Source organism: Hemicordylus capensis, chromosome 2 (genome assembly GCF_027244095.1).
Source record: "Hemicordylus capensis ecotype Gifberg chromosome 2, rHemCap1.1.pri, whole genome shotgun sequence".
Taxonomy (NCBI): Eukaryota; Metazoa; Chordata; class Lepidosauria; order Squamata; family Cordylidae; genus Hemicordylus; species Hemicordylus capensis.
Genome location: NC_069658.1, coordinates 385,317,128 through 385,341,146, shown reverse-complemented (window position 1 = coordinate 385,341,146; position 24,019 = coordinate 385,317,128). Strand labels below are relative to the sequence as shown.

Below are 24,019 nucleotides of genomic sequence, written 5' to 3'. Positions count from 1 at the left end.
CCTGTGGTTTTTCTTTGGTAGATTACAGGAGGGGTTTACCATTGCCTCCTCCTGCGCAGTGTGAGATGATGCCTTTCAGCATCTTCCTATATCACTGGGGCCTGATATAGGTGTTTCCCATAGTCTGGCAAACATACCAGCGGGGACTCAAACCGGCAACCTCTGGCTTGCTATTCAAGCCATTTCCCTGCTGTACCATTAGGTGGCTGCCTGAGAGAGGAAATGGGTTACAAATGCTTTCACTGGAGCTTCAGTCCAACAGAAAATACCAATAGTCAGGCACTAACAAATTTTAGGGGGCTTCCACAGTCATTTTGTCTCCAGTGCTGACAACCTTCACTCATGTTGGTTTAAGTGCTCCTTTGGTAACATTTTGTTTGTATGTTTGCATCTCCATCACAATTGTAGCACAGCATGTTTTAAGTCTGCACTTGAAGCCTTGAACATTCTTACCTAATTCACTTTCTACCTAAGTGCTAATTAGGTAGCACTTTCTTACCTAATTCAGAGGTATGGTTTTTGGTATGCTCAGTGGTGATATGTAGTCCCATCTTTGCTAGGGATGTGCCGAATCGTGGGGCACACTCCTTTAAAAGTGAGGGCTTACCACCCAGCCCCTTTAAAACAGAGGAGAGCAGGTCCATACCTGCCCCTGCTCCTCCACTAGCCATCATCCCCCGCCCCCCCGCCATGCCAACATGCAGGGCAGCTGGGAGATCCCCCACTGGCATGCAGACAAAGCTGGGGGGAGCTTTGGGATGACAGTAATGACAGCTAGTGGAGAAGGACCAGGTATGTACCTGCTTCTCCACTTTAAAGGGGCTGTGTAAGCCCTTGGTTTTAAAGGGATGTGCCCCACAATTTGGCAGCCAGATCACGATTCAGCACATCCCTAATCTTTGCCTTTCTCCATTACCAGGCTGCTCTCTCACCATTATATGTTCTCTACAATATTGTTCTCCGATTGCTGAAATTGTAGCTAAATTGACTAATTTTTGTCTGGTAGCAGGACAGCAGAGTCAGTTTTACTTTTTATTCACCTTTTAAGTTACAATATGCAGCATTATATGCACAGTCTTCCTTTAGCATTGGTACTCACACTGCTCTTACATTGTGCTTTCTCCTTTAATCGCTATTCTTGTTCACATGTTTTAGCCTACTTTTTCTGTGGCAAGTAGTCTTATGAGATCACTTTGCTGTATGTGTCCATGTGTGCGTCCCCTAAACTTTGCAATGCCTGGACCAATTTAGACCACATTTGGTATAGATGTAGTGCCGCATAGGGACATCTCAGCGGCATATTTTGTGATGATGTCATCCACCCCAATCCAAGATGGCAGATGCATGGACTTTTGAGGTAGAAGTGGGCTAACTTGTGAACTGCCTAGCCAATTTGCACCAAACTTGGTATGCCTGTTATTAAGATTAAAATTATAGAAGGCATTAAACCTTGATAGTTACATTTGGAAGCACCCTTCGGAAACTCCAGGACCAGCAATTCTGGAAAGTTATGCCAACAGCATTCTGAAGTACAAGCTGGAGTGACACCACCACTTTCTATAGGATCCACCCAAGGCCAGATGAGTACAGCAGCCTTTTTTTAGTGGGAAGAGCAGTTGCCCTGCTTGTGCTCACATTTGGAGGAGGAGGAGTCTGTCCTGGTTAAAAAATACAGCTTTTCAAGGAAACAAATGCTGGCATACCTGTCCAGAGAGCCCTTAGAAAGACCTGAATTCCAATAGAACTCTCTGCCAGAATGGAAGAAAGAGCATGAGGAGGAGGCAGATGGTATTGTGCGCAGGGATCTTATACCCTGCGTACTTGTTTCCATGTCTTCTCTACACCAGCACTATTACACTGGGAGATTTGGGTGCCTGGGATAAAGCTTGGGATATCTCTGTTGCACTGCAGGATCAACCCTCCATGAAGCCATGCTGATGCTGAAGCAATGATGTGGAGTAACTCTACTTGAGGATCATGTAGTTGCAGGACGTGTGCCCGCAGAAATGTGCTCACACTTTGGCTCGCTGTGGCTGTCTTCTGCAATACCTATTGCCTAATTAACAGGGAGACATAGCCATATTATTGACACTCATAAAAGTCTCTGAATGTGCAGGTTCAAATGAACTAGGAAAAAATGGAGAAATAACGTATACATCATTGTTCCAGAATTGGTCCCCAGAGGGCTCAGAAATGTACTGGGCTATGATGATGGGTACTTGGTGCAAATGCCTCTGTGAGACAGCCATCAATGGGGATAAATGGGGAGGCAGACAGATGGATTAACAGACGGGCTTGCTCACAATATGAGGATAAATGAGATTAAAGAGCAGCCCATGGAGGGGTCCCTTTATTCTAATGAGGCAGGAATGGTGGACTCACAGTCACTTTATATTTTCCATCCTTTCTAAGAGTGATTTGCAAATCCTGCTTTTCTCAAACACCCAGGGCTTTGGGAGGCCCCGGTCTTCACAAGCTTACAAAGCAGCAACTGGGTGAGAGTGCTGAAGAATAATTCAGAACAGGGCTCCCTCCTTGTTCCCCAGGGCATTCTCCCCCCTTTGCCTCCTCTTCCACTGCCACCCACTCTGTTTCCCAAGAGGACTGCATGTTTAACCAGATTTCCCTTGGGCTCAGCCGTATTTCCTACATGTTTCTATCACCTATAGCTTCCACTCCGTTAAAACCATAAGTGTGTGTGTGTGTGTGTGTGTGTGTGTGTGTGTGTGTGTTTTTTTAAGCACCTGCAGTTCGGGAATATTGGAACTTCTCTGCAGGGAAAGTAGAAAGGAGGTACTCATGCAGATTGCTGTCCAACAGGTTGCCATTTGAACACAACACAGATTAAAAGCAGAGGCATGTAGTAGATCGTGCAAATCTAGACAAGAAATACTTTATAATGTTTACGCATTTTCTCATGCCATTTTGTTCCATCAGTGGTTTTTCCACCTGAATTCTGATTTTGCTGGTTTTCATACTTCCTTCTGTCATTCCTTCTTCCTTTTGTTAGATTGTTGTTTGTTTATTGCATCTATATCCATACTTCCTCCACTGAGCTCAGAGCATCATACGTGGAATACCCCTCTTTTATACCCACAACAACCTTGTGAGGTAGGCAGACTGAGAGCGACTGGTGAGTTTTACGACTGAATGGGGATTTGAATCCAAGCCTTTGTGCTCCTAATCCAACCCTCCTAATCCAACCATGTCATCCACAATGGCATGTTAGCCAGTCTGACAGGAATCTATTTTATTCTGTTTACAGTATTTAAATTTTAGTACTACTACTATTAGTAGCAGTAGTTGCATATCTATCCTATTTTCTTAAAAAAAGAAAAAAGAAAAAAAGAATTACTGGCTGACATACTGTGCAGAGTAATGGCACCGCCTGTGTGTGTGTGTGTGTGCGTGTGTGGTGTGTGTGTAAACACCACCAGTGTTGTAGAACAGGGCAGTTCTGCTCCATTGTAAATTTGTACAAACACAGTTGTGCAATGCAACACCCGCAGGAAATGGTATGATGCTGCGAAAGTGTGTTTACACAACTTTGCAATGGTGCAAAACTACTGTTCTGCAACACCGTCAGCAGTGTTTATACCCACAATCAGGAGCGCAGGTGGTGTTGTAACTGCCTGCAACACCCTGAGCAGTATGTCAGCTACTTTATCTGTTTTGTCTCTTATGATGCTACATATCACAACAAATAGCATCATTTTCATAGAAGTCAATGCTAAATGCCTTTTCTTTTGCTAAATAATGGTTGATAAGGAGTCACAAGTTGCAGCTCATCTATTCCCTACCCTTTGTCTTTTCCTAACCCCCAAACTATAATTCCTCCTTAATGCACCCTACAATTATTTATTTTATTTTTACATTTATATCCCATTCTTCCTCCAAGAAGCCTAGAGTGGTGTACATGGTTATGTTTATCCTCACAACAACCCTGTGAGGTAGGTCAGGCTGAGAGATAAGTGGCTGGCCCAGAATCACCAGTGAGTTTCATGGCTGAATGGGGATTTGAACTCAGATCTCCCCAGTCCTAGTCCAACATTCTAACCATTACACCACATTGGAAGTAGACGTTCATTGTATGACATACTGAGGTGATTCACACAATCGAAAACAATCGAAAATTCACAAGTTCACAATCTAAATTCACAATCGAAAATTCACAAGTGTCCTCCCTAGGTTTGGGAGCTGTGCGTGCTCCCAATATCCAGTTGTATGGGAGCAAACTACTAGGTAGGAGAAGGGAGAAGTGATTGTGTGGGAGACAGGAGCTGGGTAAGGACAGTTTGTCTTCCTACCTTGGTCAAATGCTGGGTAGGATAGCTGGGTAGGATGGCACTGCCCTAGCCAACTCCTGCCTCCCACACAATCACTTCTCCCTCCTCCTTCATAGTTGTTTGCTCCCACACCAGCAAAAACTGAGAGCGCACACCGCTCCCAAACCTGAGTAGGACACTTACCCTACTCAGTTTTCAGTTGTGTGAATGACCTCACCGTATCCATATGAAACATTCAGGAAGATTGTGCAAGCCATCTTCTGTCCTCTTTGTCCAGATCCTATGGGAGCCTTTCAGAACACTCTTTAGCAGTTTCCTTGAAAGGCTGTTCTCTCAGTTTCTGTATCACAGCAGCACATCGGTTCCATTTTGCTCATCCATTTAGTGCCTCAACATCTGTGCAATGAAACATAAATCTTTACAATCCACCTTACTTGTTGTCTATGGAAATACATTCTGGGTGGGATTTTTGTTGTTTTCCACTTATATAATGGAATGTATATATAAGTCCCCTGAGGACCATAGAGTTGCGGGCCTTATTCTTTGAGTTCTGCATTTTACATCGAGGTGGGGAAGAGGAGCAAGTGAACTATGTTCCAGCTCAGCGACCTCAGTTCCAGTGCCAGGTTTGTGGGGCCCTCAGAGTGCCTTTTTAGGACCCTTAGCCACAGCAGTGGGCCAGCCATGCTGATGGCCATCATTTTCATCCTATCAGGCAACGCCCCTGCCCCCACTGATGTACCACTTTCTTTTGTGCTAATAACTGTGGCTTGGGGTGCTTTCCTGCTACCACAATGATGGCCACCATTTTTTTCCCCACCAGGTGCCAGGGGTCCTTTGATGGTCCCTGGAGTTGGCTGACTCCAGACACCAGCCCTGCTTACATGCCATCCTCTGAGTCAGTCAGAAAAACAAAAGGGAACTTGCAGGGGTGAGCTGTGCATGTTATTTTACACCACAACAAAGCAGTCAAAATGCAGCAATACCTTGATGGGAACAAATGCTGCAGTCCAATGCACACTTACTAGGGAGTAAGACAGTCCAGTGAAATGCAGAAAGACATACTTCTTGGTAAACATGCTTAAAACTTAGGGGTGTGCAGAACTGGTTCTACAGGTGAAACTTGGAAAATTAGAATATCGTGCAAAAGTCCATTAATTTCAGTAATGCAAATTAAAAGGTGAAACTGATATATGAGACAGACGCATTACATGCAAAGCGAGATAAGTCAAGCCTTAATTTGTTATAATTGTGATGATCATGAAAACCCCAAATCCACAATCTCAGAAAATTAGAATATTACATGGAACCAAGAAGACAAGGATTGAAGAACAGAACAATATCGGACCTCTGAAAAGTATACAGTGTACTATGCTTGACTGGCCAGCAAACTCGCCTGACCTGACCCCATTGAGAATCTATGGGGCATTGCCAAGAGAAGGATGAGAGACATGAGACCAAACAATGCAGAATTGCTGAAGGCCGCTAATGAAGCATCCTGGTCTTCCATAACACCTCATCAGTGCCACAGGCTGATAGCATCCATGCCACGCTGCATTGAGGCAGTAATTGCTGCAAAAGGGGCCCAAACCAAGTACTAAATACATATGCATGCTTATACTTTTCAGAGGTCCGATATTGTTCTATTCATCAATCCTTGTCTTCTTGGTTCCATGTAATATTCTAATTTTCTGAGATTGTGGATTTGGGGTTTTCATGAGCTGTACGCCATGATCATCACAATTATAACAAATTAAGGCTTGACTGATCTTCGCTTTGCATGTAATGCGTCTGTCTCATATATCAGTTTCACCTTTTAATTTGCATTACTGAAATTAATGGACTTTTGCACGATATTCTAATTTTCCGAGTTTCACCTGTATATGAACCTGGTTCAAATAGAACCAGCCTGGTTTGAATGGTTTGGTCCAAACCAGACAGGACCTCAGAAAAGGGGTGCCAGTCTGAGTTTGAGCTGAATTGGCCCCAGTTCTAACAGAACTGGTTAGATGGGGCATGCTTGTAAATGGGAATCTGGTGATGATCCTCTTTTACAGGTAAAGGGGGAAACCTGCCCAAAAAGCATGGGGTTGTGCAGTGGTGGTGCGGAGCAGGCCTGGTGCTCCAGTGTGGCCCAGTTCCGGCCTCTACACATGTGTGGAAGCTATTTGTGTGACAAAGAGGATGGTACATTTGTGTCATTACACAAATGGCCTCTGTGCATGCACAGAGTCTGGAACTGGGCCACACTGGAGCATCAGTCCTTGTGTGGTGGGTTTGGATGAGCCACCCTCCGCCCCCAATGTGCAGCTGATTACGAGATGCCCTCTTGGTACCTATTAGTAGTTCTTTTTAGGCAGTCAGGGTTTCCCCCTTTGCCTGTAAAGGGGAATCCTCCCCAGATTCTCCTCTACAAGCATGCCCTCTTGAGCCACATCAAACCAGTTCTAAACTGGTTCAGCCCAGTTTGATCCTTGGACCAAACCGGGGGCTGAATTTGGTTCTGTGCACACCCCTATTAGAATTGTGCTGTATATCCAGTCATTTAGACTTTTACACAAGATGGCCCAAAGTGGTGAATATTCACTGAAGAAGTTGCAAATCTTTTCATTGGAAAATGCAGGAATAAATGGGTTTGTCTTCACCTTGAAAAGCGGGTGGTGTTTTGTGAGGCTGGATGAGAAAAGGAAGCAGCCTGGGGCAGAGAAAAGGATAACAAGCAGGGGCATCTGGGTGGAAGCATTGCTGTAAGGGATTACACTGCAGAGCTGTTGTATAGGGAAGGGGATTACAAGCAAGTGCAGCTGCCATTAAGCGAATCTGGGTCATATGCAGGGATAAATACATGGGAGACAGGATACGGGATAGACCACGTCATCCAGAATAAGGTGCCCCTGTGGTAACAGTGCCAACTTCCAGGCTGTCAGTCCAGGGGAATACAAGGAGAGACGATAGAGCAAGGGGAAGCTTCCATTTCCCCCACCAAGTCCACTGTGATCAAGCGCTTTCTGGGAGGAAAGAGAATGACATGGGGTTGCTCTGTCTGAATTGGCACGAGGCTGTTGCGGTGACTGGAAAGAGCCGTTTCCAACTCACAAAAAGAAATGGCCATGGATGATGTGAATGCCTGCCTCGTCATAGTTGATCCCTGTCTTTGCCATCACAGTGTTTTCAGCTGCTGCTCCCCTTGTCTCCAATCAGAAAGCAGGAGGCAACATGGAAAAGCCAGCTCCATGCTCCACTGAGCTAAGAACTCGTCAGGGATAAAGGCAGCACACACACACACCCGCCTGCCTACCATCCAGAACTAAGCTGGAATAGCTCTGTAGAATGATCATACTGACAAGATTGTTTGAAGTGAACAATATGATTATAAACTTTTCAATTAGGAAAAGAAACACACTTTTTGAAGTTCACAAGAGCGGATTTTAATTATTCACTGGTTCCCACCAGATTATTGCATGAGCCAAAACAACTGATTTCTCACGAACATTTTAACCACACAACAAAAAATGCCCCCCACTTTAGTGTTCCTTGCAGAAAATTTCATATGTTTTTCAACTCTCACGGCTCAACTGCTTTGCTTTCATCGTTTCCGTTTAGTCATAGAGGTGCTTCACACAATACGTGCGAAGTGCCTGACAGGGTTCTATGGGGAGAGCAGGTGAGCAGCTGCTCATAACTGGGAAGCCAGATCAGCCTCCCACACGGCTGCCGGCTCCGTCACGGAGCTGGTGGGAGCTGCGGGGAACAGGGGTTGTGTGGCCCGTGGAAGTTGCATGATGCTCCGCGCAAGTGCACGGGGCATCCTGGAGAGACCCCCCGAGCCCAGGAGGCTGCTGCTCACAGCCTCTTTGTCAGGGGTCTACTCGTGTGTTGCCATGCTGACACACAAGCACAAAAACAAGGGTAACTGAGTGATCGCTCCATTAACCTCATTTAAGAGGAGGAGGATTTAGCGTGGCTAGCTGCCGGGAGCCACGCGGTTCCCATTGAAGCACACGATCGCCCCAAAGCAGGCTGGGCTCCCTTAACCCACTTTGGGGCGATTGTGGAAATAGCCTCATAGAGTCTGCATCATCATGTAGCCAAATCTGATTGTCGTTATCAACCCACATATTTGTATTTAATGGGCATCTGGTGGCATCATCATCATCTCAGACACTACATTGTGACATCATCATCCCGTTTACTACATGATCCCTTGTAGTGGAATCACCATTGTGACTAATTAAAAAATGAGAAGGGAGTGGAAACTAGGGAGCCCAATGGCACTGGACTGTGTTGCATAACAAAGGAATGAATTTTCACACAATCTGTTTTTTCCCAGGGAGAATGTGAAATATGAAATTGCTAGTTTCAGTACCAAACTGATGACTATGTGGTACAGCCTACCAATTTATTTATTTGACATATTTGTATACTGTCCAAAACATACGTTTCTGGGCGGTTTACAAGTAAAATAATACAAATTATGACAAAATAAAAAGGTTATAGCATTATAATAATTTAAAATTTAAGACAATGTTAAAAACTATTAAAACAGTGAGGCTATTCAAACGATGGTAGAAAATTGGGCTAGCCTCCACTAGCCAGATTTTCTACAACCGTGTGAACCACCAGGCTTGGCTGCGAGCCCGGTGATTCCTGAGCGGGTAATGCGCTCAAGTAACCCTCCCCTTAAACCGGGTTTGCGGAGCGAGTGCTCCGCAAACCCAGTTTTTTTGCTTGTGAGTTGCTGTGACGCGGCTCTGCGCCATAGCTACTCATGAGTAGACCCCCGGCCAGGAGGCTTAAAAGCAGCCTCCCGGCTCAGGGGTCTCTCCAGTATGCCCTGCGCACTTGGGCAGGGCATACTGGAGATTCCGGGGGCCGCGCAGCCCCCAAACTCCCCAGCCCTGGCCAGCTCTGTGATGGAGCCAGCAGTCGTGTGGGCGCCCGCGCGGCTGCCCAGAGCAGATGATGGCTGCTCATCTGTGGGGAGAGCAGGCTAATCCCAGTCTCCCCACCGGCACTCACCCTCCCCAGGTGAGTCTCTTTGATTGTGAGACCCGCCTATCTGATTAAAAGCCTGAGTGAAGAAATGTGTTTTGACTACCTTTTAAAAAGTTGTCAGAGACAGGGAGGTTCTTATTTCAGCAGGAAGTGCATTCCAAAGCCTCGGGGAAGCAACAGAGAAGGCCCATCCCTGAGTAGCCACCAGATGAACCGGTGGCAACTGCAGACAAAACTCTCCTATGCTGATCATTCAATTCAGTAGTTTTTATTGATGTGCACGTTGTTGATCAGTTAATATGAATACCTTACTGAAAATAAGATAATGAACAGCTATCTTCTGAATTTTAAAAATGAAAATAAGAAATATCAGTGAGTGAAAGTGCAGAACTCTGAAGAGACCAAACGCTTGTGCCATAGGATGGAAGAACATCTGGTCCTTTGACCTGCCTTCAGATTATCATGTTCTTCAGGGATATGTAAGTCCAATATTGGGCAGACCTCACTAGACACATCTGGCTGGAATGCATCCCTGGAGAGACAATAAACATGTGGTTTATGCATCACCACCTGTCACAGGAATGCTCTCTAGCCCGACCTGTAAGAAACAAGTAAACCCAAGCACCAGTAGATGGTGCTCCAGAATGTGCAGTGGAGTTCCTAGCCTTGTACAACCAGTAAAATCTATTGTTCTAAACTGCACAGAGAAAATGAACAAGGGAGGGTGGACGATCCCCTACCACTGAAAACTGTAGCAATCCCTCAGAACTTACCTGTGTTCCTCCTTTTACCAGGCGACAATAGGTATGGGTTTTCCAAAATATTGCTGGTGCCACAATGGTGCCCCTCTTTTACTTCTCATTCATTAAGTGTAAATGTGTCACTAGCAAGTATTGGTCTTCTGGTTGAATCAACAACAACAACAGTCAAACAAATGGACATGCTTAGATCTCTTTAGCTTTATTTTATACAGTCAGTTTCTTATGCATAGGATTATAAGGACTCACTCGGATTATAAGGACCCAATAATTACTATTAATCCATTGCTATCAGTTTAATTACATTTGGACATGATTCAGCCAAAATCAAGCACTTATAAGTCTCGTTGAGTCCCGTGGGAGTGTTAAACTAGGAATGAGGGGGTTTCCTCTTTTCTCCACCTTTATTCAGCTTGCTCTGCTCTGTACTCTGCTCTTCCTGAATTTTGAACTAGAAGAATGCCTAAAATCAGTTCCAGAACAGGGACACATGAGCTTTCAGTTCATTTGCATATTCCCCTATCAATATGACATTGTTAAAAACTACCAAAAAGGGATGGGGGCAATTTGATTGTGCAGGTTTGTATGACCAGACCAAGATTCTTTTTGTGTGGTGTTTTACTGATGCAAACTTATTTTCCTGCTCTTTGATAAACCACTACAAAAATGGAATCTTGATACCACTCATCAAACAACCTCATGACTATTTTTCTGCAGTTTCTCGGTGTGACTGTGTACATTGTTAAAGTTGCGGGGAGGAGAGATACAAATCATCTGAAAACTGCAGCAGGTAATACCCTGTACACAATTTCAAAAGATGAAGAAGACTCCTAATGTACCAGAAACAAGATCAGGAAGTTTTTCACACCTGGCTTTCAGCTCGCTTCTCCTCCGGAATGGAGGTGTGCATTCACATATCGGCTAAATTTATCCCGAAGTCCTTGCAAGCTATCAGGGAGCACTTTACACATAACTCAGGTTTTTCATTGCACATTAGATTGTAGCTGATTATATCCGGGGTAAAAAAAAATCCACTTTTTGCATCGGTTTTTTGGGGGGCAACTTTGAACTTGCAGTAAAGCCTCCTAGTAAACCCACAGTAAAGCCTGCTATAGTGCCCTAGAGTCAACATTTAAGTGTCGGAAGCTCTCTTAGCTGGAAGCAAGTGCCAATGAAGTGATTTATTATTTATTTTAAAACGTTGCTACCCCTCCTTCCTCAATGACCCAAAGTATTACAACAATTAATACAACAATACAATGCAATAAAACTAGATTGACTTCTAAGGGATGTGTTTATGAATAGCTTATGAATAGCTTGTAGAGAAGAGATATGTAGTTCAAATGGAGTTCAAATCCCCGTTCAGCCTCGAAACTCACTGGGTGACTTTGGGCCAGTCATTTATCCTCACAGCAACCCTGTGAGGTAGGTTAGGCTGAGAGATGAACACAGCCATGTATATCGCGCAGGGCTCCTTGGAGGAAAAGCAGGATATAGATGTAAAATAAATCCCCCATAGGACCAGCACAGCATTAGTAGCATGAGCATTGTGTTAGTCTGGATGTCAGCCACTAACCTGAGCAATTCATGAATATTCTTTCACCTGCAATCCACCATTTACACCATCAGAACATTATTAGCCTGCATTGCAGGACCAGCTAATGTGGGCTGACGTACCTATGAAGAGAGCAAAAGAGAGAACTAATTTCTATAGGTCCATAAGCTATGGGGATGGAACTAAGAAGGGGCAGGAAGTTAACTATGGGAACCTCAAGAGCTGCCTTTGCAACTTTCTGTTCTGTGAGCTGAAGAGCGCACACTATATGTGGTATTGCAGAGGTCTTATACAACCTATAGCAGGGATGGGGAACCTTGGCACTCCAGCTGTTTTTGAACTACAACTCCCATCATCCCCAGCCACAATGTGGCTGGGGATGGTGGGAGTTGTAGTTCAAAAACAGCTGGAGTGCCAAGGTTCCCCACCCCTGACCTATAGGTTCCCTTGTGGCCTACAGGCCTAAGACCCTAAAGCCAGACACACAGAGCCATGTTCAAAGAAGAGGCTGGTTATTTTGGCCCCAGTCGCCAAACTTGCACATAGAGCAGGCTGGAAGGTGTTTAATATGCTGTAAGATTCAGACACGCTTGGCTCTAACATTTATGGGACCTGTTTGTAGCAACATGTAACATGCACTCATCCCCCAAGTATGCAGCTCCCACATAAAAGTCACACAGATGTGCCGGAAAAAGAAACGAGGGCGGCTTGTTGGCCGGAGAGGAAAGGAGAACAAGTGTTCTCTCGCAGCATTGTGGGCACCTGGGGAGGCCACTGCTACTTGCCATGCTGCTCCACCTCAGCTGTGCTGATGTTTATGGCCTGATTATTCCCCCCACCTCACCTTTAGGTCCCAGAGCCCATTGCACAAGATGGTTTTAAAAAAATGCTATAAAGTATTTTATGGGCTTATTCAAGTGAGTCTCTGCCAAGAGAGATTAACTCCTGAGTTACCTGATTGCTCCAAGAAGGACTGATAAACTATTGTAGAATCCCTGCCCAGTGCCATAGGCATGGGACAACACTGAGCTGGGTTCTGTGGGTGAGAGCAGGAGTTAATTGAGAGTAGAAATTAATCCTACACAGGGTCTGGAAACAAAAGCCCGCACTGTTATGGTCAGAAATAATGCCTTGATGCTACATCTGGAATGAGGCGCAACTGGAATGGATTTGGGACCTTATTGGTTCTAGACTCCCAGTCATCTTTTCAAAAAGAAGTAGGAAGAGTTCGCTGATAGGCTGGTCAACTTTTTGCACAGAGCGACTGGACCACATCTCACAGCAAGTTCCGTCTCTCTGATCCTGTTTTGCTTGCCCATTTTGAAATCTTCATTTTTGCTTCCTCTGCACTGCAACCCTAGCCATGTCAGGTGAGTCTGCTACTTGCCCTGAATATCTTGTTGACATGCCTGCCTTTTGTCTCATTGTCTGCCCCAGTTTTCCTGAATTCAGTCCTGTCTTGCTGCTTTCCTATGCCCAAACCTGATAAAATTACCTCCTCAGACCTGATCTCAAGGTCAGCTTTAGCTTTCTAACCAACCAAGACAGAATCCAGCTGCCTTATATGCTCCTTTCCCCACCAGTCACCCTTCAGATACCCAACAATCAAGAAAAACAGGTCCTTCCCAAAGGAATGGGAGAGACGGGGGCAAGAAGTAGAGGCAGGGCGGAGGCTAGAACTGCTATGAGTCAAAGGTGAATATAGGAGCCCATCTAGAGCATGAAGAAGTTTTCCTATTAAAACCAAAGGGCACAAGTGGAGCAAGCAATAGGATACCAAATATACTGGACTGGGACCAGATCTACTGAACTAGGTAGGATAATGGGGAGGAAGAAGGTTATAGTGGTGAGCAATCTACATTTCCTGAACTTTTGCCTGTTGTTTTAACCAGAACTTCTAAATGGGAGCCTCTGTCCTGCACTGGGTCTGGATGCCAAAGGGTGGTATAAAAAATAATGATGGTAGTTAAGGAAGGGCAAGCTTTTCAGCATTAAAAAACCCCCAAGCCAAACTTAATTATAACTCAACAGATTAAAAATAACCATTGTTTATAACCAAAAGTAAGACCATCCATTTGAGATTCTATTCATTTGTCTCGTGGGCTGTGTTAGATCCAATTGTTAGCTCATTCCTGATATGAAGAAAGAAGCAGGGAAGCATTTTAGGCTTGGGTGGGGATCTGGCAATCTTGCTTGCCTCCCTGTTCCTCTATAAATGCTACAGCTAGCTTGTGGGAGAAATTCACAAGGCTTGAAAAGTTGCAAGGCATTCTGGAGGCCAACAGAGACCTCTCTTTTTGCAGATGTGGGCTTTGGTTGTTGCCAGCAGCCCATTTGGTCTATCACTGGCTGTGCAGAAAGAGAAAAACCAGGCAGCTGAATTTTGGGAGGCATTGCTTTTATTCTTTAATCAGAGAAGCATTCAGTTAGTGTATAGGTCAAGAAGAAATGATTCAACAGAAGGACACAGGGGTCACTAGGACCACATTTTAGCTCTTTTCTCGGCACTCAAGAAAACCTTTTAAAGTATTCACCTATTGTGAGAATGAGAAACACAGCTTTGGAGACACACATGCATCAAATAGGTACACTCGCCCATTAAATGTGTTGTTTGACCTTGCTTTTGTAACTGAAATAGCAGCTGGAGGAAGGAGGCCAGGATCGGGGCTGTAGTGTTCAGGGAAGAGGTCTTTAGCCCTTTCCCCCCACCATGGTCCTGCCTCAGGTCTCTTACAGCTGCTCTTTCCCCAGAGGGGAGGGGAGTTCCCATTGGCACCAATAGCAGCAGTGGGATCAGGAGCATCCGGACTGGGACCACCAGGAGGGGCAAGGACTGAAGTCCTTTCCACCAATCATATAGTGAGGCTGTGCACACAAGCAGCCCAACCCAGGCTTTGGCAGCCTGACATGGGTTGGGCTGCTCGTGTGGAGTGCCGGGATCAAGGCCAATCTGGTGCAGCCTCGGCTACAAGCCCTGCTTTTTACCTGACCGGGGTCGTGTGTGTGCTCAGGGTCCACACAGCCCGGGCAGACACAGGGTGGGGCTCTTTGAGTCAGAGGCCCTCTTAGCCATGGAGCTTGGGGATATGGTCCGTGGCCTCCTTTCTCAGGGGGGCCTACAAACATTCTGTGGGGCCTCCCCAGAGCCCCACTGCTGCCCAGCGCCCACCTTGCTGCTGCCCCGCTGATATTTGCAATTTCCACCACCATTTGCGCGGCCGGGGGGTGGGGGGTGAGCCAAACAAGCCTCCCCTGTGGCGGCAATGGTAGGCACAGCGGCTGGTGGGAGAAGCGCAAGGGGTGGGCGAGGTGTTGGCTGCACCTTCACAAGTGAGGCCCACCTGAGGAGATGGTTTCTGACTCCCCGGCACATAGAGTGTGGCCAGGTTGCCCCGCCTTGCACAGGTCGGCCATGTGCCCACAGGCATCCGCTAGAAACGTGACCAGGAGACCTGTGTGAGCACATGCAGTGTGCACACCTGCTGGCAGAGGGAGTGTGAGGAGGAGCAGGGACAGCATAGGGAGTGACGTGCCCATGCCTGGAGAGCCATTGTGGACGTGTGGAGGGCTCAGCTGCTTGCATATGGAGCGGAAAGTGATCTGCAGGCTATGGGTATGGATGCGGGGCAGCAGCGAGAAGTATTTTAAAAATTTAAGGGGGACCTTGCAGAGTGGGGAGGGCTCTGAAGCCCTTCAGGTCCAGTCTGATTTTGGGCCTAGGTGAGCCACTGCCTAAGTGCCTGACTCATGGGGCATTCCCCAAATACACTATGCTCATCGCATGGTATGTTGTGGGATATCTGGAGGCCAAGACACCTTTTCCTGGCCTCCAGACCACTGCATGGCTTGTGGCGGTGCCCATCATGTGAGTGTGCAAGCCACGTGGCTCAGTTTAGTGATGGACCATCTGGGGGGAAGGTAGGTTCAATCCTGCCTTCCCTTCCTCTCTGCCCTCCCCGCAACAGAAACGGTCATGTGTCAGTCATTTTTATAGTCCTCAGTCAGTTTTATAGTCCTAGTCTCTTTCATTCTCTCTCACACACACCATGGTTCCTACTTAAGTTATAGAAAGCATGCAATATACTATGCATTTCCCATAGTAGGCTCATTCACACAATGAGGTCATTCACACAATCAAAAGCTGTGTTTTACCTGGGTTTGGGAGCTGTGTGTGCTCCCAGTTTTCAGTTGTGTGGAAGCAACTCAATCTGCCTTGCTTCCACATAATCACCTCTACCCAGGTTTCCATCCTTCCTTGCTTCCACACCACCCAAAATGGGGAGCACACACAGCTCCCAAACCCAGGTAGAACACAGTTTTTGATTGTGTGAATGAACTTAATGATTATTAGAGTAGGAGAAGCCTGCAACCCTAGTTTGGATCTGTGCATGCTCCCATTTTCTGATCATCAGTGAGTTAAAAACAAGGCTGGAGGCACTGGCATGGATCATGTGCTAAGCAGCAGCTGGGTCAGAGGGCTTTCCCTCCTACCTTGCTAAAGACTTGAGTACAGCTGCTGGGGAGGAGGAAACTTCCAACCCAGCTGCTGCTTAGCACATGATCTGTGCCAGTGCCTCCAGACTTTTCTATAACTCACAGCTCCCAAACTGAGATAGGGGACTTCTCCTGCACTAATAGTCATTGAAGTTATTCTCACGACTGCTGGGAAGCAGGCTAAGGGAACCCAGTCCTCTTTCCAGCAGTCATGGGAACCAACAGGCTTGCAGTCTAGCCCGCTTAATTCCCCCTCCCCTAAAAAGAGGTTAGCTGAGCGAGTGTTTCCGTGATCGTGAGTCGCGTGATCACGATCCATTTCTGTGATCATGAGTTGCCACGGTGCAGCTCCGTGCCACAGCAACTCACAAGTAGACCCCTGACTGGGAAGCTGCAGCAAGCCTCCTGGCCTCAGGGGTCTCCCCAGATGCCCCGTGCACTCACGTGGGCCCTCCTGGGTCTTCCGGGGACCAGGCGGCCCCCAATCCCTGCCGCCCCTACTGGCTCCATGACAGAGCCAGTAATTGTGTGGCTGGCTGCCCAGGGCAGACTCCATGCTTGTCTTCAGGGAGAGGAGGTCAAGCCCGTTCTCCCCGCAGAAGCCTTGCAGGCTCTTCACACTGCTCATGTGGAGAGCCTCATTGTGTGAATGAGCCTAATGTGTCTTTTGGCCCTGAGAGGCAGGACTGGATGCAAATGCCTGTGAAGTGTACTTGGATTTGTTGCAATGTCAATGTGGTGCAATGATGTGGAGAGCCAGTCTTGCAGTAGAAAGCATGAATTGCCCCCTTTGCTAAGCCTGACTTGCCTTTGTTTTCATTTGGAGGGGTGACTACATGGGATCACTGTCTGCTGTAAGTTATTCCTCTTAGGGGATGGGGCCATAGCTCAGTTGTGGAATATCGGCATATACGGTCCCAGGTTCAATCCTTGGCATCCCCAGGCATGGCTGGGACCTTGGAGAGCTGCAGCCAGTCAGTGTAAACAATACTGAACTAGATGGACCAATTATCTGACTTGGTATAAGGCAGCTTCCTATGTTCCTCCCTATACAGAATGGCCCTGATTCTTACAGTGGATTTATCTATATGACACCCCCCCTGCACCTTTTGCACTATAGACTAAAGCAGAACTAAGTAGCCAATTCATGTCTGCAAAGCCCAGCTGCTCCTTCTCCATTGCAAAGCTGCATCAGGAGGGGGTTTAATCCTTCCTTAGCTTGTTTCTTTTTCCTCCATATACCCCCAATGTTTTTTCTTCATCCAGAGACATGCTGACTGTGACAAGTGGGGGGAAGCAAGGGGGAGAGGTGTTTGTGGGGGAAAGTGGTGGGTCATTACTTTGGCCAAAGTCTGATATACGCTACCAGAATTACTGTATTCTTACTCCTGTGTTGTTTCTATCCAAGTCTGAAGAAATATCTGATGGAATACTCAGTGCTCTTGTTGCAGAGCATTTGAGAACAGGGGTTCCCAACCTTGGGTCCCCAGGTATTGTGGGACTACAACTCCATTAGACACTGGCCTTTAGTCATTGATGATGGGAACTGTAGTCCAGTAACATCCAGTGACCCACGGTTGGAAATCCCTGATGTAGAATGTAAAATCCGAAATGACTGTCAACCATTATTCTTGCAGGATGGGATTATAGCTCAGTGGTAAAGCACATGTGTTGTATGTAGAAGGTCCCAGGTTCAAGGTCCCCTCTCTGAAATCCTGGAGAGCTACTTCCAGTCATTGTCAACAATCCTGACCTAGATGAACCAATGATCTGAAACCAGTTGTGGTCCCTCCTGGATAGAGACAACCTGATCCATGCTCTGGTAACATCCAGATTTGACGGCTGCCATGCATTGTTCAAGAGGTTGCTTTTGAAGACATCTAAGGAACTTCAGGCAGCTCAAAATTCTGCTACATCTTCTAATCAGGCTAATCAATGGAAACACATATCAAGCCCTTTCTCACGATTGGTGGGAAATGGCTACAGGGTCAGTGGGGAGGAAGCCTTAAAAAGCTTACCTCCTTGCAGATGACCCAGTTCTGTTTGTTCGGCAGCTGGATTGGCTGCCCAGATGATTGCCAGCTTCTGCCAGTAGCTCGGAGGATCGGGGTGCAAGGACGTGTCACCCTGCCCCCTAGAACTCCCATAATGCACTGCATGGGTGCATGGTGCATTATGGGGATCTCCCCTTCCCTCCCTGAAGCGAGCCAGGAGCCCTGCAGTTGGGGCTGGCAGATGATCAGTTTAAGAGAGTGCTTGCTTTCCCAACTCCATTTAAGAGGGTGGCTCTGGAGGTAGACACCACTGGGATCAGGCACAATCCCGGCGGTACACACGCACAGGCAAAACCAGGCTCGGCTTCCTTAGCCTGGTTTTGTCTGCACATGTGAATAGTTTCATCATCAGTTGATCTTCACTTGTTCCTAGTTCATTTCCAAGCCCAATACAAAATGCTGGCGCTTCCCTTGAAAGCCTTGGGATCTGGGTACCTGAAGGAATGGCATGGGACCTAGGCATAGGATCTGGCATAGGGACCTAAAGGAATGCTTACCACATCAACCTGCCCATGTGCTGCGCTTATTATTATTATTTATTATTATTATTTTGATTTCTATACCGCCCTTCCAAAAATAGCTCAGGGTGGTTTACACAGAGAAATAATAAATAAATAAGATGGCACCCTGTCCCCAAAGGGCTCACATTCTAAAACATGGATGATGGAGGCCCTCCTCTGGTTGCCCCACCATTTGAAGTGAGTCAGGTGGTGAATGGGGGAAGGGATTTCTTGACATTTATGGAACCCTCTCCCTAGAGAGATTCATTTGGCAACTTCTTGGATGTTTTTTCAGTGCCAGGTGAAGACCTTTTATTTTTCCCAGGCTTTTTATTTGTGAAGAGACTATTTTACTGTTGCTGAGTTTTAATCTACTGGGTTTTAATCTACTGCTTTATTCTCATATTGTATTACCATTGGCTCCACACATTCTGCAGCATTAAAAGTGCAGAACAGGAGCTGCATCTGTGCATGAAGCTGCTTTGGAGCTTAGTGAGATCACTGCTGTGCAGCCAAATGTGTGCAGAAGGGGAGTAATTTTCATGGATCTCCCTCTAAAGTGCCATATGGCTGCCAGGAATATGTCCCTGAGGGCCACACAGCCCTCAGGGACTATTCCTGGCAGCCATATGGCACTTTTAGATGGAGGGAAGATCAGCAAAAATTGCTCCCCCCTCTCCTTCCATGCGCATTTGACTGCTCAGCAACAAGCTCACTGATCTCTGAGGCAGCCTCTGATGCAGCTCCTTTCTGCAGTTCACCATGGAACATGTGAGCCATTGTGATTTATTTATTGCTTTATTTTCATACTGTGAGCCACCCTAAGCATATTCATATGGAAGGGCAGTATACATGGTTCTACAATGAAATATCAAATAAAGCTGGGCTCTAGAACATCAGATAACTGATCAATTGAATCCTTTCTTTCTTCCATGATGGGACTCCATGTTCTCAGGCAGTATCTCACCCAGACACTTTGAAAGGTCAGGAAGGCCCTAATCAGAAATGCTGTTCCTGGGTACACTGTACTCAGGTAGGCAAGCAATGGGAGCATGTCAGCTAGCCATGCCCCATGGCCATATCCCCTGCATCCCTGGGAACAGTATTTGTCTGAGGAGGGCAGTGCTGAACTCAGGGACAATTTCTCCCCATGATTTGGAATGCTGATTTGCCAGTGCTCCAAATCACAGGGAGAAATTGTTCCTAGGTTTAGTACTGTCCTCCTTAAACAAACGCTGTACCTGAGGATTTAGGGATGACATATAATGCACGGATGCCAGGAGGGTATTACATGTTCCTGTTTGTTGTCTATGTGGGTGCCCAGGAACATCGGGGCTTTTGAGGGCTATTGTGGCCTTTCAGTGGCTTGATATTGACTAGTAGGTCAAGTCCCCAACAGTGTTCCCTCTAAAAGGGATTCCCAGAAGTTGTTGACTACAATTCAAGCAAAACACTTTGCAGCTGGGGATTCTGGGAGTTGTGGTCAAAAACATCTGGGAATCCCTGTTAGAGGGGACACTGGTCCCCAAAAGCTCCTAACAGCCTCCTCAACCAACTAACCCTTCTATTTTGGTGCAGATGAAGTAACACCTGCCTCCAACCAGAACCTGGCCTTTATACTGGAACTGCATTAGCCATCTCAAGTGGCTCAAACCTATCACCCCCTGAAACTTTCCATTCTTCATCTCTGCAACAAATACGTAGTTTAAACTTTAACTTCCATTTTGATGTTACAAAGAGCAAAACCTATCTATTTGAACAATCTAAATTAGCTAGAATATCTGACATAGGCAGCACTCCCAAAGCAGAAAACTCAGGTATTTGAACTCTGATAATTAAATGTGTACCAAAAAAAAAGGCATTGCATATCAAGTGCTTCTTTCATCCCTGATGATACCTACAGCAGTATGAAACACGGAGGGACAAGAATTATAATAGCCCCCTGCATAAAAAATGGGACCCATCCTTCAGCTTGATGCATCTTTCCTGGTGAGTAGTTTCCTTCTCTTATCAGGCAAAGTGAAATGATTAAAAGAAAATGACTGGAATTCCCTGCATCTCCATCAGAGATCAGGTCTGGTCATTTGGAAAATAAGTAATGAACATCATTTGTTAATGTCACCGTTAAGTGATGAATTTTCTTATGCTTAACACCCCAGAAATATGTCCTCTTTATTTCTAAGTTTGTTTTTGGATCTGTTAATTTAATTAAATCTCCACCGCCAAAGCTCCATAAAAGGTGATGAAGCATGAAAGGTTCTGGGTTTGTTGCACTGGATAATTAAAGAACAGGGATGCAATGAGGTAGAGCGGAGGGAGCGGGTGAGAGGAGGAGTGAGTTTGATTTCTTCTTGCCTTGGGTGATCACGATTGGGATGGTGCCTACAAATCACAAATGGCTTTGTTTTGGAGTCCTCCTGTTAAAGCTCATGGGGCTTCCCAGATGTAATGTGTGTTATGGGTGTTTCACCTGCTGCCAGGTATGTGTTTTAGATACAAAAGAGTAAAAGAGTACATAAAACAGGGGATGGGGCAATAGCTCAGTGGCAGAGTATCTGCTTTACATGCAGAAGGACCCAGGTTCAAGTTCTGACATCTCCAGGTAGGGTTGGGAAAGACTTCTGCCTGATGCTTTGGGAAGCCACTGCTAGTCAGTGTAGACAATACTTAGCTAGATGGACCAATGGTCTGACTTGATACAAGGCAGCTTTCTATGTTCCTAACATCTGGGTTGGAGAAGAGGCTGAGAGATGAATTCTAAACAAAACCCAAATTATTTTGGAGGTCTTGTTAACATTTCTGGAACTGTTAGGTCCAATTCACAATCAACCTCAAAATGAGCACCCCCCTAGAGGTGCTTCACCATGTGCAAAACTGTACCAGATGCTGGTTCTGACAGGTTGCTTCATTAGTGCCACCTCATTCCAGCCTGTGAATTGCATAGTCTATGTGGTTTTCTTTATCTCTCTTGTGATTGGTGAATAGTCTCTTGTGATTGGTAGACTGATACTTCTAGGACACTCCCTTCTTCTTTGTTCTCTCCATTCTTCTCCTTCCTGCCATCATCAGATAGTTAATACAGGGTGCAGGGTTTCTATCTAACTTTGTAACTTCTTTAAATATAACTTTACTTATTTTAGCCCTTAAGCAATTGTCTCCAGATCTTATCTGTGAGCACTGTTCTAATCAAACTGGGTTTATCTGCTAATTCAGGATTGTCTAACTTCTCCCCTACAGCTCAAAGCTGGGTAGCCCAGATTTTGTACCTTGCTCTTAACCAAGGTAGGAAGAGAACAGAGCTCTCCTACCTTGCCTTTCTGGTCATGTGGATCCACTCCCTTTTTCGATCAGCAGCAGGCCTGGAAACAATAGAGAGCTGTGGCTAAAGGGGCTGCCATCTGTGAATGCACCACTCTGAAAAGCACACTCTATGATCCAGTATTTGCAGTGGCTTCAGCACGGCATGGCCCCTTCATGGCCAGTCAGAGGGCAGCTGCTGATATAATAAGGCTTTTCAGTCCACTGGCAGCGCAAAGAATGCTGTGAAGGCCTGCAAGGATTCAGATTACTCTCTAGTCTTCCAGCACCCAACTTCAGCAGTGGGTGCTTCGCCTGACTTACTTGTGTGTATACTGGGTTTGCTGGTCCAAACAGAGGTTCTGATAGTCCCACTCTCCATATGGTCATGTGGAAGGCCCTATGATCTAACTCACACAAGCTGGGACAGTCTCCTCCCCCTTACCATTTCTACCTTCAAAAGAGTTGTGCACTGTCAGGTTCATGCACATGGGGGACAGGTGCAGAAACATATTCTGATTCTCCCAGACACCTTCGATCCATGTAGCACATCTTCATCACTGCCTGTATAGGTACAATGAATTTGAGGCTGATATACATCTAAGTAGGCACACAGAGGGAGACATCCTTCCTCTGTCTTGCTAGTTCCATACTGGAATTCTCATGGTGTAGAAGATACAGAGATCCTGCAGCATGTGGATTTTCTCTCCTTTAATCTTAGGGAAATGAGTGGAACAAAGCAGCATACAGCCAACTACTTTGCCTAAAATGAAGTGTGTGTGTGTTTTGTGGGGGGGTCAGAAAGCTCAGGACTTGATGTCTGATGTTGTTGCTATTTTCCAGTTGAAAAATATTCCATTAGCCAGCGTTGAGCAAACCAGAAAATGCAAAACAAACCACTCAGATGGAAGGAATGGAGTCAGACCAGGGCACCCAAGGAAAGATGCGCCAACTGTAGCTGCTGACAGATGCTGGCAGTCATGGTGGCTGTTGAGCATTATTTGGGTTGGGTTTTTTTAATAGGGCATATTATGTGGAAGTAGAGATGGGAGGAAGACATGACTGAAAAATCAAAACCTAGCAAAAACCAGCAGTTTCTTATTTTGTGCGAGCTTGATGGAACTTGTCTTCCAGACTTTACTTCTCTTCCTTCATAAGTCGCCCCCATCATATTCAATTTTGATTTCAAAAGGAATCTCAGTCTATTTGTACCACTATAAACAGAAGAGAATTGCTGGCTATGAGGCAATGGAATTTCCCTTTAAAGCCTTTTAAGAAAGTGATGCTCTTTAAGGTGTCTCAACTTCATGTATGCAGTGATGTCTAGAGTTTGAACAAGGGGACTTCTATGGAGGCCATGATTGCATCCAGGTGACAGTGCTTCCCTACCACCACAGAGTGGGGGGGGGGAGGCCTTTCTCTCATGTACAAACAAACATGCCCAGACTCATCTTATTCAGCAACATTCTTGCTTAATAGGAAATAAGAGGGAGAGGAGTTTTCAGCTTCTCTTTCCTTTGGAAGAGTAGTCTATACGGATAGATTTGATTGAATAGCTTTATAGAGAGCAATGTGCCAATAAACCTGCAGGACTTTCTAGTGTAGAACGGGTAGCATCTGAAAAACACAGAGAGGCTCTTCACAAGATTAAAGTGAAGAGCCGTAAGGGGGTTTGCAGGAAGAGCAGGTTTCACCCACTCTTCCCATAGACGACCACTGGCCCATTGCTGGGCAGGTGGATCACCCGCCCAGATGAGCGGCGGCTTCGCTCGGGCACTCCTGTGCCCCACTGTGGTTCGTCTAGCAGGTCTGGGGTTTGGGCAAAGGGAAGCACTGCTGTGCAGTGTCCCGCCCCCCAGAGCTCCCTTCCCTCTCCCCATCCCCGAGTGTGTCCACAGCAGCTGCAAGCAGCCATGGCAGAAACACGACCAAAAAATGTGGTTAACAGAGCACTCACTCCATTAACCTTATTTAAGAGGGAGGGAATTTAGGCAGGCTTGCCACCAGGAACTGCATAACTCCTGTTGCTGCATATGAACAGCAGAAACCAGGCTGGCCTCCCTTAGCCCAGTTTCTGCTG

General features: G+C 46.1%; 1 long non-coding RNA gene across 5 annotated transcripts in view; it reads right to left on the bottom strand.

The window, feature by feature from the left end:
• Positions 1 to 1,024: 1,024 nt before the first annotated feature.
• LOC128341610 (uncharacterized) overlaps positions 1,025 to 24,019 on the bottom strand; it is a 135,411-nt gene continuing 112,416 nt past the window's right edge. For 2 of the 5 annotated variants that reach the window (XR_008314489.1, XR_008314488.1), the window contains 3 exons: positions 11,616 to 11,716; positions 10,055 to 10,182; positions 9,534 to 9,813 (listed from right to left, as the gene is read on the bottom strand). This is a non-coding gene — a long non-coding RNA (uncharacterized LOC128341610). Of the gene's footprint in view, positions 2,057 to 9,533; positions 9,814 to 10,054; positions 10,183 to 10,224; positions 10,503 to 11,615; positions 11,717 to 24,019 lie in introns of those variants that run through there. The other 3 variants (XR_008314490.1, XR_008314492.1, XR_008314491.1) reach the window with 3 other exon arrangements.